At 41.9% G+C, this 16,837-nt stretch overlaps 1 protein-coding gene across 9 annotated transcripts in view; it reads right to left on the bottom strand.

Annotated features, from left to right (window-relative positions):
• AOPEP (aminopeptidase O (putative)) overlaps positions 1–16,837 on the bottom strand; it is a 697,195-nt gene that overhangs the window by 646,982 nt on the left and 33,376 nt on the right. The window contains exon 1 of one of the 9 annotated variants that reach the window (XM_056524653.1): positions 2,932–3,045. The exons of the other annotated variants lie outside the window; for them this stretch is intronic. The gene's annotated coding sequence lies outside the window, so the exon portion shown is untranslated. Of the gene's footprint in view, positions 1–2,931; positions 3,046–16,837 lie in introns of those variants that run through there. 9 annotated transcript variants of the gene reach the window in all.

Genomic DNA, 16,837 nt, shown 5'->3' with positions numbered 1-16,837 from the left:
AAAAAATAAAATAAAATAAAAAGTTAAACACACTTTATAAAAAAAAATGTATTAAAATTTTGTTATAAAAAAAAACAAACATTTAGTTAAAAAAAAATCTTTACATCCCTACTGCATTTTTTTTTTTTGGTACCCAACTAATTTTGTACAAAAAAAGTCAAAGGGGACAAAAAAAGGCAAATTCCACACAAAGGTAAAAGCGAAAGAAAAACGCGTTTTTTTTCTGGCGTTTTTAAGCAAAAAAAAAAAAAAACGCAGGTCACAAACCTCAGTGGAATTCTAGCCTAAAGGAGATATCCAGTGGTGAAAGACTTATCCCCTATCCTAAGGATAGGGTATAAGTTTCAGATCGCGGGGGGTCCAACCTCTGGGGCCCCCCGCGATCTCCTGTACGAGGCCCCGACAGCCCGCGGGAAGGGGGCGTGTTGACCACCGCACGAAGCGGCAGCTGACACGCCCCCTCAACACAATTCTATGGCAGAGCCGGAGCGATGCCTTCGGAGTTGTATAGGCCAGCGAGCCGGGGCCCCGTACAGAGAGATCGTGGGGAGCCCCAGTGATCGGAACCCCCGCGATCTGAAACTTAAGTTTTTCACCACTGGACTACCACTTTAATAAAGCATGCACATTTTGAACTAAGAAAATTAAATGAGTAACTCACTTTGCTGTAGTTTACTTTAAAACCTATTTTTAAAAAATGTACATAAAAATTTGATATTTCAGCTTTTTATTCAATAATTTTATTATGTTATATAATTTTAACCCCTTAAAGCGCAACTGTCACAAAGTATATGCTTGTGAAGCTGCACACTGTGCATTAGGGCTTCACAAGCATATTATAGGCATACCATTAGTGGTACCTAAGTCTGTGCTTTATACTTACAGAATGTAGCTTTATAATCCTCTCAGGAGTCAGGTTGACAGTCGGGGAAGCGGAGCCTGGGATCCGCTCTGCTCCTGCCCGCACATCCTCTTTCTGCCTACATTGCGCAATTGATTGACAGGCAGGTCTTGCTTGCCTTCAGCGGCCCTGTGTAGCTCTAATGCCTGTGCACCCTGCCTGGAGAGGCCTGAGCAGACCCCACCTCCCCGACTGCCAGCCTGACTCCCAAGGCGATTATTAAGCTAAATTCTTTAAGTATAAAGCAGCCTAACCTACCACTGAAGGTATGCCTAAAATATGCTTGTGAAGCCCTAGTGCAGCTTCACAAGCATTTTCTTCATGACAGTTTCACTTTTATTTTAGCATTTTTAGTTTTTGGCTCTTCGCCTTCTAAAAATCATTACTCTTTTATATTTCCATGCACAGACCCATATGAGGGTTTATTTTGTGCGCGACCAGTTGTCCTTTGTAATGGCATTACTCATTTAACCATAAAATGTATGGTGAAAACTAAAAAATATTATTGGGGAAATAAAAACCACAATTCTGCCAATTTTCACCCTGTACACTTTATGGAAAAAATTACATTTTCTTTATTCTGTGGGTTAATATGATTAAAACTAACAAAATAGGTATTTTTAAAATCAATCTATTTTGACTACCTATAAAATCTCTCTTTTTTTTATATGGGGCTGTATGAGGGCCTATTATTTGTACTGTGAGATGTAGTCTATATGGCTAACACTTTTGTGTATATATCTGTAACCGTATCCAAGAAAAAAGTGCAGGTGCAATGAGGTGCTCTCCTTGAGATGGCTGTTCGGCCGTAGAATGGATGAATCAGACCCGGATTAGGGGTATAAAAATAAAATACTGTTTTATTAGAAAATAAAAACAGGGTTATCGGACAACGTGTTTCAAGGAGCGGGACCCCCTGTTCATCAGGTCCAGTGATTGGGTAGAGGGAAGCGGACCGCTCTGTGAGATTTGGCCCAATTCTGAATTAATGCCTATCTGAATTATTGTAGAAATTGGTTCTGTTGTTATTCTGTGATCTGTGTAGAGTTTTTTTATGGTGATGACGCTCTATTTTCACCTGGGTAAGCTTTCATATATGCATTGTTAATCAGAGATTTAGGATATCCTTTTGCCGAAAAACAGTTTTTCAGGATTTTGTCTTGTTCTAAAAAGGTGCTGGTGTCTGTGCAGTTTTTTCTCACCCGTCGGAACTGGCCGTATGGGATATTTTCTTTCCATTTCCGGAAATGGCCACTCAGAAATGGAATATAACTCACAAACAACAGAAAAGAAACATGACCTGCAAAATACAACACCAATTTATTTACTATGTACTCTATGGGCCACCGGAACATTAAAAACATCCTAATAAAACATTGGAGCCTCTTAAAATGTGACCTGCACTTGAAAGGTCTAATACCACCACAACCTAGATTGACATTTAGGAGAGCACCTTCTCTAAAAAACATCATTGCCCCAAGCAGGCTAAAAAGACAAACTTTGGCAAAATCAGTAACACCGGAGACCGCACTAACAAAAGGTATTTTTAAATGTAAAAAGAAAAGGTGTCTCTGTTGTAAACCAATTAAATACGGGAGCACAGAGTTCTTCCAGCACGTATCCGGGTGAAAATTTTCCAGTTAAGTTCCATATGACTTGTCAATCTAGGTTTATATCCAATCTGATTGATTGCTGTTGTGGCAAACAATATGTGGGGCGAACATCCCAACCACTACATCAAAGGCTAAATCATCACAGATGCAATATTAAAAAGAATTTAATGCATTATAGCCTGTCCCGCCATATAACCATTAAACACAAAGGATTTGAAAATATTGCATCCATTATGCCCATAGATCATATTCCAAAGAATACTGTGAATCGTTCTGACGCCCTTGCGAAAAAAGAAACGTATTGGATTTACCATCTCAAAACATAACAACCGCACGGGCTGAATGAAGCGCTCGAACTGATCCGCTAACTCCCCTAACCCTTATACTTAGAGAATCCCACAACCATAAATAATGTACCTTTAGTGCGCTGTCTCTTCACTATCCTCTGATCCCAGAGGCTCTGGAAGCAAGGGTTCACTCGGGTTCTTCAAAGAGTGAAACATCCACGGCTAACAATGACTATTTGCAGCATCCTCCCTGGATCTATAAAGGTCCACGCTCTGCAGTGGACCACATAAGGTGTCAGCAGAAACATGTGAAAATAGAGCGCCATCACCATAAAAAAAACTCTACACAGATCACAGAACAACAACAGAATCCATTTCTACAATAATTCAGATATGCATTAATTCAGAATTGGGACAAATATCACAGAGCGGTCCGCTCTGGTTGGTTGTGGATTGTCTCCCATCCTATTGTGAGCCCATTCGGTCCTGCTGCTAATGATCAGAACTGGTGGAATCTTTAACCCGCCAGCACTCGGTGCTGGGCTATAATAAAAGCCGAAAGCAGTGTAGAACTGAACTTAAGCATTTTACCCTACAAATGTTATGCATACATTTTATACAGTTTTTAGCAAAACTATCCTTTTACGTTTTATATAGGGAGTTTCTATATGATGCTGTTAGGGAATTATTGTATTATTATATTGATGTAACAGGGAACTTTTACTATCTCCATTATTTACTACTCACAAACCCGTTAACTGTGATTTTTGCAGTTTTTTTTTTTGTATTTAAATTATGTTGCTTTCCACTACCCAATCACTAGACCTGATGAAGATGGTGTGCCGCCCCTTGAAACGCATTGTCCGATAACCCTGTTTTTTTTTTCTAATAAAACGGTATTTTATTTTTATACCCCTAATCCGGGTCTGATTCATCCATTCTACGGCCAAACAGCCATCTCAAGGAGAGCACCTCTTTGCACCTGCACTTTTTTCCGTGGATACGGTTACAGATATCTGCACTTCCAAGACCGTTCAGGAGTATCCCAGAATGGGAAGGTGCCGGCAGCACTCCTGGCTCCTATGACGGTTTCAAACACCGCAAGTGCTATATGGTGTTATACCCACAGTACAACACCGAAAGGTGAGCAAGATTCCTCCTCTGACACCTAATATATTGTTGCTAAGAGTAACGGCACATTGCTGCACTTTTCTGTTTCTTTTTTCCCTTATACTCTACATACACTTATGTATGTGTATATGTAACTTTTTAAACATAATTTTTTTTGTGTGTGTGTGATGTGACAAAAAAGCAGCAATTTTGGGCTTATTTTAACGTTTATGCCATTCACCGTACGGGATAAATAACATTATATTTTGATAGTTCGGACATTTATGCACTCTCCGATATCAAATAAATAAATTAATTAATTATATGGGAAAAAGGGTTCATTAAATTTATTTTGGGGAGGGACTCAAATTTTTTTTCAAACTTTTTTTTACAATTTTTTTTATGTCCCCCTAGGGACTATTTATAGCAATCCTTAGATTGCAGATAGTGAACAGTGCTATGCATGGCCATATCACTTAACAGTATTATCGGCAATCAAGTTCTTTGTTCTGCTAGAAGACGGGCCAGAGAAGAAAACCCCAGGATGGCAGCCGAAGCAGGTGAGAGGACCTCCAGCTACTATGTTGGATGATAGGATCCCATTACCAGCTATCAGCAGCCAGGGCTTCCCAAAGTACACAAAGTGGAGATGAAGGGGCATAGGATGTGCAGTCAAATGCTTCTGCCTTTCATTCTAGTGATCGGTATGGGGCTTGAGCAGCCGGATACCCACCAATGCAAAATTTTCACATGTTACTAAGATAGGTCACAAGTTTGTTAACATGACAGGCACATTTAAAAAAATGAAATTTGAACAAACCTGATTTTGCTATATCATTATGGAATATTATATATAGACTAGGGCAGCAACTATTTCCAACATACAGTCCCTATTCCCACATACAGCCCCTATACGGCAACATCACCCCCTCCTCTCCAGGCTCACCCAATCTCCTTCCCCCATCCAGGCCACGACCCCACCTCCCCGTTCTCTCCGGTGACTCTCTCTCGGCCACCGCCAGTGTTTTATTGCCAGTGACCGCTCAGCTTGGCGCTCAGACGTGGAGGCTGTACATTGGCTGATCACAAGGCCAGGACAGAGCAATAGAGGCCAGAGCAGCTAGGGACATGGATGAGTGAGTGCTTCCCTGTTACTATTTATAACAAGAGGAAAGAAAAGATGACAACTATAAGCCAATGATGCACACCAAGTAAACTATATTGTGAATAAGAAAAAGGCATTTTTATTGGACACAAAAAGAACTGCACAAACATTTAACCCCTTAACGACGCAGGACGTATATTTACGTCCTGCGCCGGCTCCCACGATATGAAGCGGGGTCGCGCTGCGACCCCGCATCACATCGCGTCGGTCCCGGCGCTCATCAACGGCCGGGACCCGCGGCTAATACCACACATCGCCGATTGCGGCAATGTGCGGTATTAACCCTTTAGAAGCGGCGGTCAAAGCTGACCGCCGCTTCTAAAGCGAAAGTGAAACTATCCCGGCTAGTCAGTCGGGCTGTTCGGGACCGCCGCGGTGAAATCGCGGCATCCCGAACAGCTTACAGGACACCGGAAGGGCCCTTACCTGCCTCCTCGGTGTCCGATCAACGAATAGCTGCTCCGTGCCGGAGATCCAGGCAGGAGCAGTCAAGCGCCGATAACACTGATCACAGGCATGTTAATACACGACAGTGATCAGCATAGGAGATCAGTGTGTGCAGTGTTATAGGTTAAAAAAAGTATTAATAAAGGTCATTTAACCCCTTCCCTAATAAAAGTTTGAATCACCCCCCTTTTCCCATAAAAAAAATAAAACAGTGTAAATAAAAAAAATAAATAAACATATTTGGTATCGCCGCGTGTGTAAATGTCCGAACTATAAAAATATATCATTAATTAAACCGCACGGTCAATGGCATACGCGCAAAAAATTTCCAAAGTCCAAAAAAGCTTATTTTTGGTCACTTTTTATACCATTAAAAAATTTATAAAAAGTGATCAAAAAGTCCGATCAAAACAAACATCATACCGATAAAAACTTCAGATCACGGCGCAAAAAATGAGTCCTCATACCACCCTGTACGTGGAAAAAAAAAAAGTTATAGGGGTCAGAAGATGACATTTTGTAAACGTATAAATTTTCCTGCATGTAGTTATGATTTTTTCCAGAAGTACGACAAAATCAAACCTATATAAGTAGGGTACCATTTTAACCGTATAGACCTACAGAATAATGATAAGCTGTCATTTTTACCGAAATATGCTCTGCGTAGAAACGGAAGCCCCCAAAATTACAAAATGGCGTTTTTTCTTCGATTTTGTTGCACAATGATTTTTTCTCCGTTTCGCCGTGAATTTTTGGGTAAAATGACTAGTGTCACTGCAAAGTAGAATTGGTGACACAAAAAATAAGCCATAATATGGATTTTTAGGTGGAAAATTGAAAGGGTTATGATTTTTAAAAGGTAAGGAGGAAAAAACGAAAGTGCAAAAACTGAAAAACCCTGAGTCCTTAAGGGGTTAAAATCACTTAAAAATCTATGAAAAACAAGTGGAGGAGTGTAGTCCTCAAACATTAGCCCCGTTCCATGGCTACCATAGCCCAAAAGGGAGGGTCCCAACACTATAATATAAAGATGGTGGCTGCCTATTAAACCTCCAGACAAAGAATTCATCAGGTAATATATCAACAATCATCAAATACAGTATAATAAAGTGCAGAGTACACAATTAGTTACTCTAAACACACAATCTCAAAGTGCATGATACCATAGATATCCACTATAGATTCCATGACAGCCTCTTAAAGGGGTTCTCCGGGGCTTAAACATCTTATCCCCTATCCAAAGGATAGGGGATAAGATGCCTGATCGCGGTAGTCCCGCCGCTGGGGACCCTTGGGATCATGCACACGGCACCCCGTTTGTAATCAGACCCGGGAGCATGTTCGCTCCGGGTCTGATTACGGGCGACTACAGGACGGCGTGTGACGTCACGCCTGCGCCGGCGTGTGGTGTCACGCTCTGCCCCGCAATGCAAGCCTATATGTCCTATCTCTGGTAGAACCGGGACATCATCACCTGGTTATGGGGAAAAGCAGACTCCACGTGTTCCGCCACTGGCAAAGGTGGCTTCCTCAGGAGTGATTGCATGTTCCCAGTGTCCATAATTTATATGCTCAGTAATTGAAAAAAGCTGTAACAACAAGACGTTGTTTTTCCCGGGAATTGCTGAATGGACATCTGTTCTTTGACGTCTAGATGGAGTGTACCCTTTTTCTCCGTTTACTGACGATTCTCAGCGGTTTGTTGTCAAAATAGTGAACCCATGTTGGGTTCTGAATATGAAAATAGAAGACTTATGCTAAAAGAATTGTGTAATAGCTGGAGTGCTTCTAACAGAGTAAACTTTGGACTCAGTTGATCTTCAGCATATTAGGGGGGGGGTCATCCTCATTTTTTTTTATTATTCCTTATTTTGGTGCCAGCACCTTTCCCCTCCTCCTCCTCCTCTTCTCCATCCCGCCCCCTTATCACTGTGTTTTTAGCACATTCATACTCCCGCTCTGAACATGGACACTCCGTGTCCACCTTATATAGAATCCTATGTAGGATATTTTTGATTTGTCATTTTTATAGTATCCTGAAAGATATTTTGTATGTAGAGTCACTTTAGATATGCCATTGGATGCCATACTTACCTCTTCAAGTCATTTTCCCATATTATGGCATTTATTTATATACATTAGGTTCTACAATAATTCTCCTATTTTTGTATCTGCTCAGCTGTGCTCCTGCCCCACTTCCGGCAGGGATGCACAATATAGTTTGTTAAATCCTTGCCACACCTCTTGGGGTCACAATGGGCGCAGTGAGAGTAAGGTAGGCTTCTGATGAATGAGATGCGCTCTCACTACTCAGTGGTGATGCATAGTATACTGGCCGGATGTTACTTAATAACATAGTTCATAAGGTTGAAAAAAGACCAGAGTCCATCAAGTTCAACCTATATCCCTAATGAGTCCCTACTGAGTTGATCCAGAGGAAGGCAAAAAACCCTCATATTAGAGGTAAAAATTCCTTCCCGACTCCAAATATGGCAGTCAGAATAAATCCCTGGATCAATGTTCTGTCCCTATAAATCTAGTATCCATAACCGGTGATGTTATTAGTCTACAAAAATGCATCCAGACCCCTTTTAAATCCTTTTAGAGTTCCCCATGACCACCTCCTCTGGAAGAGAGTTCCATAGTGTCACTGCTCTTACAGTAAAGAACCCCAGTCTGTGCTGGTGTAGAATGCTTCTTTCCTCTAGAGCAGTGTTTCCCAACCCAGTCCTCAAGGCACACCAACAGTCCAGGATTTTAATTTTTCCCTGTTCTATTCCAATGGAGTAACTGAAAAAAACGAGAATGTTGGTGTGCCTTGAGGACTGGATTGGGAAACACTGCTCTAGAGGGTGGCCCCCTTGTTATAGATACAGTCCTGCGTATAAATAGATCATGGGAGAGATCTCTGTACTGCCCCCTGATATATTTATACATAGGTATTAGGTCTCCCCTAAGCCTTCATTTTTCTAAACTAAATAACCCTAATTCTGATCATCTTTCTGGGTACTGTAGTCCACCCATTCCTCGTATTACCCTGGTTGCCCGTCTTTGAACCCTCTCCAGCTCCCCTATATCTTTCTTGTACACTGGTGCCCAGTACTGTACCCAGTTTTCCATGTGTGGTCTGACTAGTGATTTGTACCGCGGTAGAATTTTTTCCTTGTCGTGGGCATCTATGCCCCTATTGATGCACCCCATGATTTTATTTGCCTTGGCAGCAGCTGCCCGACACTGGTCACTACAGCTAAATTTACTGTTAAAAAAGACCCCTAAGTCCTTTTCCATGTCAGTCGTCCCAAGTGTTCTCCCATTTAATACATAATCCCAGCCCAGATTTTTCTTCCCCATGTGCATTACCTTACATTTATCAGTGTTGGACCTCATCTGCCACTTCCCAGCCCAAACCTCCAACCTATCCAGATCTATTTGTAACAGTGCACTGTCCTCTATAGTGTTTACCGCTTTACAGAGTTTACTATCATCTGCAAAGATTGCTACTTTACTATTCAACCCCTCTACAAGGTCATTAATGAATATATTAAATAGAACAGGACCCAAAACTGACCCCCTGTGGTACCCCACTAGTAACAGACACCCAATCAGAATAAGTATCATTAATAACCACCCTCTGTTTCCTATAACTGAGCCAGTTACTTACCCACTTGCACACATTCCCACTTACCCACTCAGCCCCATCCTTCTCCTTTTATGCACCAATCTTTTATGTGGTACCATATCAAATGCTTTGGAAATATCCAGAAACACGTTATCCAGCAATTCCCCCTGGTCCAGTCTGAAGCTCACCTCCTCATAAAAGCTGATCAGGTTAGTTTGACAGGACCGATCCCTCATAAAACCATGCTTATATGGGGTCATCCATTTATTTTTATCAAGATACTCTAAAATAGCATCCCTTAGGAAACCCTCAAACAATTTACATGCAACGAGGTTAAACTAACAGGCCTATAATTCCCGGGGTCACCTTTTGACGCCTTTTTAAATATTGGCACCACATTTGCCATGTGCCAGTCCTGGGGAACAGCCCCTGTTACTATAGAGTTCCTGAATATTAAAAATAGGGGTCTGTATATTACATTACTTAATTCCTTTAGAACACGGGGGTGAATGCAATCTTGTCTATTTAGATTTTTGTAGGCGGCACTGTACTTCTTCCAGGGTTAGACAGGTGACCTGTACTGGGGAGTTTACCTTATCTCGCTGAATTTCACCTGGCATTTCATTTTCCTCGGTGAATATAGTGGAGAAGAATTTGTTTAATATATTTTCTTTTTCCTGATCCCTGGGCCAACAATTTCATTTTTAACCTTTTTGCTATTTATATAGTTAACCCCTTAACCACTTGAGGACGCAGCTCATTTTCACCTTAAGGACGCAGCCCTTTTTTGCAAATCTGACCACTGTCACTTTAAGCATTAATAACACCTTTCATTTTGATTCTGAGATTGTTTTTTCATGACCTATTCTACTTTAACATAGTGGTAAATTTTCGTCGTTATTTGCATCCTTTTCTGGTGAAAAGTCCCAAAATTTCATGAAAATTTAGCTTTTTTTTTTACTTTGAAACTCTCTGCTTGTAAGGAAAATGGATATTCCAAATGCATTATTTATATTGATTCACAAATACAATATGACTACTTTATGGTGACATCATAAAGTTGATATGTTTTAACTTTTTGAAGACATTAGAGGGCTTCAAAGTATAGCAGAAATTATAAAAATTTTCACGGAAATTTCAAAATCAGAATTTTTCATGAACCAGTTAAGTTTGAGGTGGATTTGAGGGGCCTTTCTGTGAGAAATACCCCATAAATTACCCCGTTATAGAAACTGCACCTCTGAAAGTATTCAAAATGACATTCAGAAAGTTTGTTTATTCTTTAGGTGTTTCACAAGAATAGCAGCAAAGTGGAGGAGAAAAATCTAAATCCGCATTTTTTACACTAACATGTTGTTGTAGACCCATATTTTTTTATTTTTTACAAGGTAAAAGGAGAAAAAGCCCCCCAAAATTTGTAACTCAATTTCTCTCAAGTAAGGAAATACCTCATATGTGGATGTAAAGTGCTTTGTGGGTGATTTTAAAGAGCAAATTTTGCTGAAATGGTTTTTGTAGGGCATGTCGCATTTAAGGAAGCCTCCATGGTGCCAGAACAGCAAAAAACACCTCACATGGCATACTATTTGGGAAACTACACCCCTCAAGGAACCTAACAAGTGGTACAATGAGCCTTAACACCCCACAGGTGTTTGACGACTTTGCGTTGAAGTTGGACATGAAAATGAAAAAATTTAGTTTTTTTTACTAAAATGCTAATGTTACCAACATTTTTCATTTTCACAAGGGGTAATAGGTGAAAATTGAAACCCCATTTCTCTCGAGTAAGTTAATACCTCTAATGTGGATGTAAAGTGATCTGCGGGTGCATTAGAGGGCTCAAATGGGAGAGAGCGACATTGGGCTTTTGGAAAGCGAATTTTGCTGAAATGGTTTTTGGGGGGCATGTCTCATTTAGGAAGTCCCCATGGTGCCAGAACAGCAAAAAACACCCCACATGACATACTATTTGGAAAACCACACCCATCAAGGAATGTAACAAGGGGTGCAGTGAGCATTTACACCCCACTGGCATTTGACAGATCTTTGGAACACTGGGCTGTTCAAATGAAAAATAAAATTTTTCATTTTCACGAACCACTGTTCCAAAAATCTGTCAGACACCTGTGGCATGTAAATGCTCACTATACCCCTTGTTACGTTCCGTGAGGGGTGTAGTTTCCGAAATGGGGTCACATGTGGGTGTTTATTTATTTTTTTGCGTTTATGTAGGAAACACTGTAACCAGCAGCCACCCCTGTGCAAATCACCAGTTTAGGCCTCAAATGTACATAGTGCGCTCTCACTCCTGAGCCTTGTTGTGCGTCCGCAGAGCATTTTACACCCACATATGGGGTATTTCCGTACTTGGGAGAAATTGTGTATCAAATTTTGGGGGTCTTTTTTTTCCCTTTTACCTCTTATGAAAATGAAAAGTATGGGGCAACACCAGCATGTTAGTGTAAATTTTTATTTATTTTTTTACACTAACATGTTGGTGTAGACCCAAACATTACCTTTTCATAAAGAAGAAAAAGACCCCCAAAATTTGTAGTGCAATTTCTTCTGAGTACAGAGTTACCCCATGTGTGGCCCTAAACTGTTGCCTTGAAATACGACAGGGCTCCGAAGTGAGAGAGCGCCATACGCATTTGAGGCTTAAATTAGGGATTTTCATAGGGGTGTACCCGGATGCAAGCGTTACACTTGTCTCCTCCACCAAAAATACTGTACGTCAGTTTTCCCCAAACAGGGTGCCTCCAGCTGTTGCAAAACTACCAACATGCCTGAACAGTCAATGGCTGTCCGGCAATACTAATACGGTTATTTTACAACAGCTGGAGGCTCCGTTTTGGAAAAACGGATGTACAAGATGTTTTTTATTTTTATTTGTGTGTGGGGTGGGGAGGGGGAGGCACAGTGTAAGGGTGTAGTGTATATGTAGTGTTTTACTCTTTATTATGTGTTAGTGTAGTGTTTTTAGGGTACATTCACATGGGCGGGGGATTTACAGTGTGTTTCCCACTGCAGCGGAAAAGTTGCCGCATCTCAAACTTTAAGCGGGAAACTTGCTGTAAACCCCCGCCCATGTGAATGTACCCTGTACATTCACATGGGGGGCAAAACTACAACCCCCAGCATGCACTGACAGACCGTGCATGCTGGGAGTTTTAGTTCTGCAACAGCTGGAGGCACACTGGTTGGGATTGGGAAACACTGAGTTAGGTAACAGACTACCACAGTATTTCCGAACCACTGTGTTTCCTAACTCAGTGTTTCTATACCCGTGTGCCTCCACCTGTATCAAAACTACAACTCCCAGCATGCATGGCCTTTCAGTGCATGCTGGGAGTTATAGTTTTGCCCCCCATGTGAATGTACAGGGTACATTCACACGGGCGGGGGTTTACAGCAAGTTTCCCGCTTAAAGTTTGAGATGCGGCAACTTTTCCGCTGCAGCGGGAATCACACTGTAAACGCCTGCCCAATGCATTGATCAGTGTTATCGGAGGTTGATTACTCAAGCCTGGATTTAAGGCTTGGAGCAATCAATCACCGATCAGACATGCAGGAGGCAGGCAAGGCACCCTTCCGCTGCGTCCTAGCTGTTCGGGACATCGCGATTTTACCGAGCTGGTCCCAATCAGCCCGACTGAGCTACCGGGAAGCTTTCACTTTCGACGTGGCGATCAACTTTGATCACCGCGTCTAAAGAGTTAATGCCGGACATCTGCCTGGACTGCAATGTCTGGCATTAGCCACGGGTCTTGACTGCTGATAGCAGGCTGGACCATGCGGGTATGATGCGAGCTCAGCTCCCGAGCTCGCTTCATAACCCTCCCGTGCCGCAGAGCCGTTTATAAATGGCGTTTTGCGGCAAGGGGTTAAAGAACATTTTCGGGTTAGTTTTACTCTCTTTGGCAATGAGTCTGTCTCTATTTTAGCGGCTTTTATCTGTATTTTTACATATTCTGCATTTTTCTCTAAAGCTTTCTAATGCTTCTTCACTGTCATCCTGTTTTAGTAGTTTAAATGCTTTATTTTCGTCATTTAAGTTTTTTTTTTTTAAAGTCCCTCATTTAGTATCAGTATTCTTGTTTCTGAGGACATTATAACATTTTATATTGTTAAGGGCTTCTCTGAGTTGATCAAACTTGCCGTCCTAAAGTTCATTGTTTTTGTTGCCCCTCATGAGATTTCCCTTATTGAAGAACAAGTTATAATGTATTAAATTATGATTACTATTTCCTAGGTGTCCTTCTACCTGCACATTAGTTACTCTATCAGGTCTGTTGGTTAATATTAAGTCTAGCAGGGTGCCCCCTCTGGTCAGGCCCTGCACCATTGGGGACAGATAATTGTCTTTAGCTATAGTCAGAAACCTGTTTCCTTTATGAGATTTACAGGTCGCAGTCTCCCAATTTATATCAGGATAGTTAAAGTCCCCCATTATTATCACATTTTGATTTGATGCCATGTTTATTTGCCTCAGTAATTGATCTTCTGGCTCTTCCATTATGTTGGTGGCTTATAGCAAACCCCTATCAGAATGGTTTTATTTTTATTTCCATATATTTCTACCCATAATGATTCCACATTATCGTTTCCCTCCCATATATCCTCCCGTAGTGCGTCCTTCAGACTGGGTTTTACATAAAGACAAATACTCCCCCTTTCGGTTTTGTCCGATCCTTCCTGAATAGGCTATAACCCTGTATGTTGACCGCCCAGTCACAGCTATCGACCAACCAAGTCTCTCTTATACCCACTATGTCATAATTTTCCTTGGACAATATCAACTCCAGTTCGTCAGTTTTATTGGTCAGACTTCTGGCATTAGTCAACATGAATTTCAATGGAGTATGTTTTTTTTTTTCCCTATGAAGTCTATCCCTATTAACTATTCTAACCTCAGGTACATTAACCCCTTAAGGACTCAGCCCATTTTGGCCTTAAGGACTCAGACAATTTAATTTTTCATTTTTTCATTTTTTCCTCCTCGCCTTCTAAAAATCATAACTCTTTTATATTTTCATCCACAGACTAGTATGAGGGCTTGTTTTTTGCGCGACCAGTTGTCCTTTGTAATGACATCACTCATATCATAAAATGTATGGCGCAACCAAAAAACACTAATTTTTGTGGGGAAATTAAAACGAAAAACGCAATTTTGCTAATTTTGAAAGGTTTCGTTTTCACGCCGTACAATTTATGGTAAAAATGACATGTGTTCTTTATTCTGAGGGTCAATCCGATTAAAATGATACCCATTATTACATACGTTTATATTATTGTTGCGCTTAAAAAAAATCACAAACTTTTTAACCAAATTAGTACGTTTATAATCCCTTTATTTTGATGACCTCTAACTTTTTTATTTTTCCGTATACGCGGCGGTATGGGGGCTCATTTTTTGCGCCATGATCTGTACTTTTTTTTTGATACCACATTTGCATATGAAAAACTTTTAATAAATTTTTTATAATTTTTTTTTTAATAAAATGTATTACAAAAGTAGGAATTTTGGACTTTTTTTTTCGTTCACGCCGTTCACCGTACGGGATCATTAACATTTTATTTTAATAGTTCGGACATTTACGCACGCGGCGATACCAAATATGTCTATAAAAAAAAAATTTACGCTTTTTGGGGGTAAAATAGGAAAAAACGGACGTTTTACTTTTTTATTGGGGGAGGGGATTTTTCACTTTTTTTTTACTTTTACATTTTTTTTTACACTTGAATAGTCCCCATAGGGGACTATTCATAGCAATACCATGATTGCTAATACTGATCTGTTCTATGTATAGGACATAGAACAGATCAGTATTATCGGTCATCTTCTGCTCTGGTCTGCTCGATCACAGACCAGAGCAGGAGACGCCGGGAGCCGGACGGAGGCAGGAGAGGGGACCTCCGTGCGGCGTTATGAATGATCGGATCCCCGCAGCAGCGCTGCGGGCGATCCGATCATTCATTCAAATCACGAACTGCCGCAGATGCCGGGATCTGTATTGATCCCGGCACCTGAGGGGTTAATGGCGGACGCCCGCGAGATCGCGGGCGTCGGCCATTGCCGGCAGGTCCCTGGCTGCGATCAGCAGCCGGGATCAGCCGCGCATGACACGGGCATCGCTCCGATGCCCGCGGTTATGCATAGGACGTAAATGTATGTCCTGGTGCGTTAAGTACCACCTCACCAGGACGTACATTTACGTCCTGCGTCCTTAAGGGGTTAATAAGTCCCCCCTCTCTATCTACATTATCTCCCCCCCTCTAAGTTGTAGGTTTCCTCCCACCCAGTCCCTAGTTTAAACACTCCTCCACCCTTCTAGCCATCTCCTCCCCAAGCACAGCTGCCCCCTCCCCATTGAGGTGCAGCCCGTCCCTACTGTAGAACCGGTATCAGACAGCGAAGTTGGCCCAGTTCTCCATGAACCCAAACCCCTCCTTCCTACACCAGCTTCTAAGCCACTTGTTTACCTCCCTAATCTCCCGCTGCCTCTCTGGTGTGGCTCGTGGTACAGGTAATATTTCAGAAAACATTACCTTGGAGGTCCTTGTAAGCTTGCGGCCTAAGTCCCCGAAATAATTTTTAAGGACACTCCACCCACCTCTTACTTTGTCATTGGTGCCAATATGTACCATGACTGCTGGGTCCTTTCCAGCCCCACCAAGCAACCTGTCAACCCGATCCGTGATGTGCCGAACTCAAGCGCCAGGAAGACAACACACTGTTCGGCGATCCCGGTCTTTGTGACAGATCGCCCCGTCTGTCCCCCTAATAAGTGAGTCTACCAGTACCTCTCTGGCCTGCCCTGCACTCCTCCCTCCCTCCTTACTGGAGCAGACACCCCCCTGGTGGTCAGAGGCAGAGTCCTGCTGCAGTACTGCTAGCTCTGAAATGACATCCCCCTCATCTGCCAACCGTGCAAACTTGTTGGGGTGTGCCAGTTCAGGACTAGCCTCCCTGACACTTTTCCCTCTACCCCGTTTTCTAACTGTAACCCAGCTAACTGGCTGACTGTCCTGCACCTCCGTCCCACTATCCTCCCCCACCTCTACCACAGAGAGTACTTGCTCAGTGAGCAGGAGCCTTGCCACACTTCCATCCTGTGTTCCTGCCCCACTTCCGGTAATAGCGTGCACGGCGTGGCGATTAGCGTTCCGCATGGTGACCGGATCCACACTACAGAAAAAGGTAATTGTTACAGTTTTTTTTTTCAATTACTGAACAAATAAATTATGGACACTGGGAACATGCAATCACTCCTGAGAAGTCACCTTTTCCGGTGGCGGAACGTGTGGAGTCTGCTTTTCCCCGTACCCAGTAGAAGTGTCCCGGTTCTACCAGAGATAGGACATACAGCTAGCCTCTAACACCTCACAGACATCCAGTTTACATTTAACACATTAAGAGGCTGTCATGGAATCTATAGTGGATATCTATGGTATCATGCACTCTGAGATTGTGTGTTTACAGTAACTAATTGTGTACTGTCCAGTTTATTATACTGCATTTGACAATTGTTGATATATTACCTGATTAATTCTTTGTCTGGAGGTTTTATAGGCAGCCACCATCTTTATATTATAGTGTTGGGACCCTCCCTTTTGGGCTATGGTAGCCATGGAATGGGGCTAGTGTTTGAGGACTACACTCCACTTGTTTTTCCTATATTTTTATGTGATTTT

The sequence above is a fragment of the Hyla sarda genome, chromosome 1 (assembly GCF_029499605.1).
Source record: "Hyla sarda isolate aHylSar1 chromosome 1, aHylSar1.hap1, whole genome shotgun sequence".
NCBI classification, from domain to species: Eukaryota; Metazoa; Chordata; class Amphibia; order Anura; family Hylidae; genus Hyla; species Hyla sarda.
Note: the sequence above shows the minus strand (reverse complement) of the source record. Positions and strands in the feature narration are given on the sequence as shown.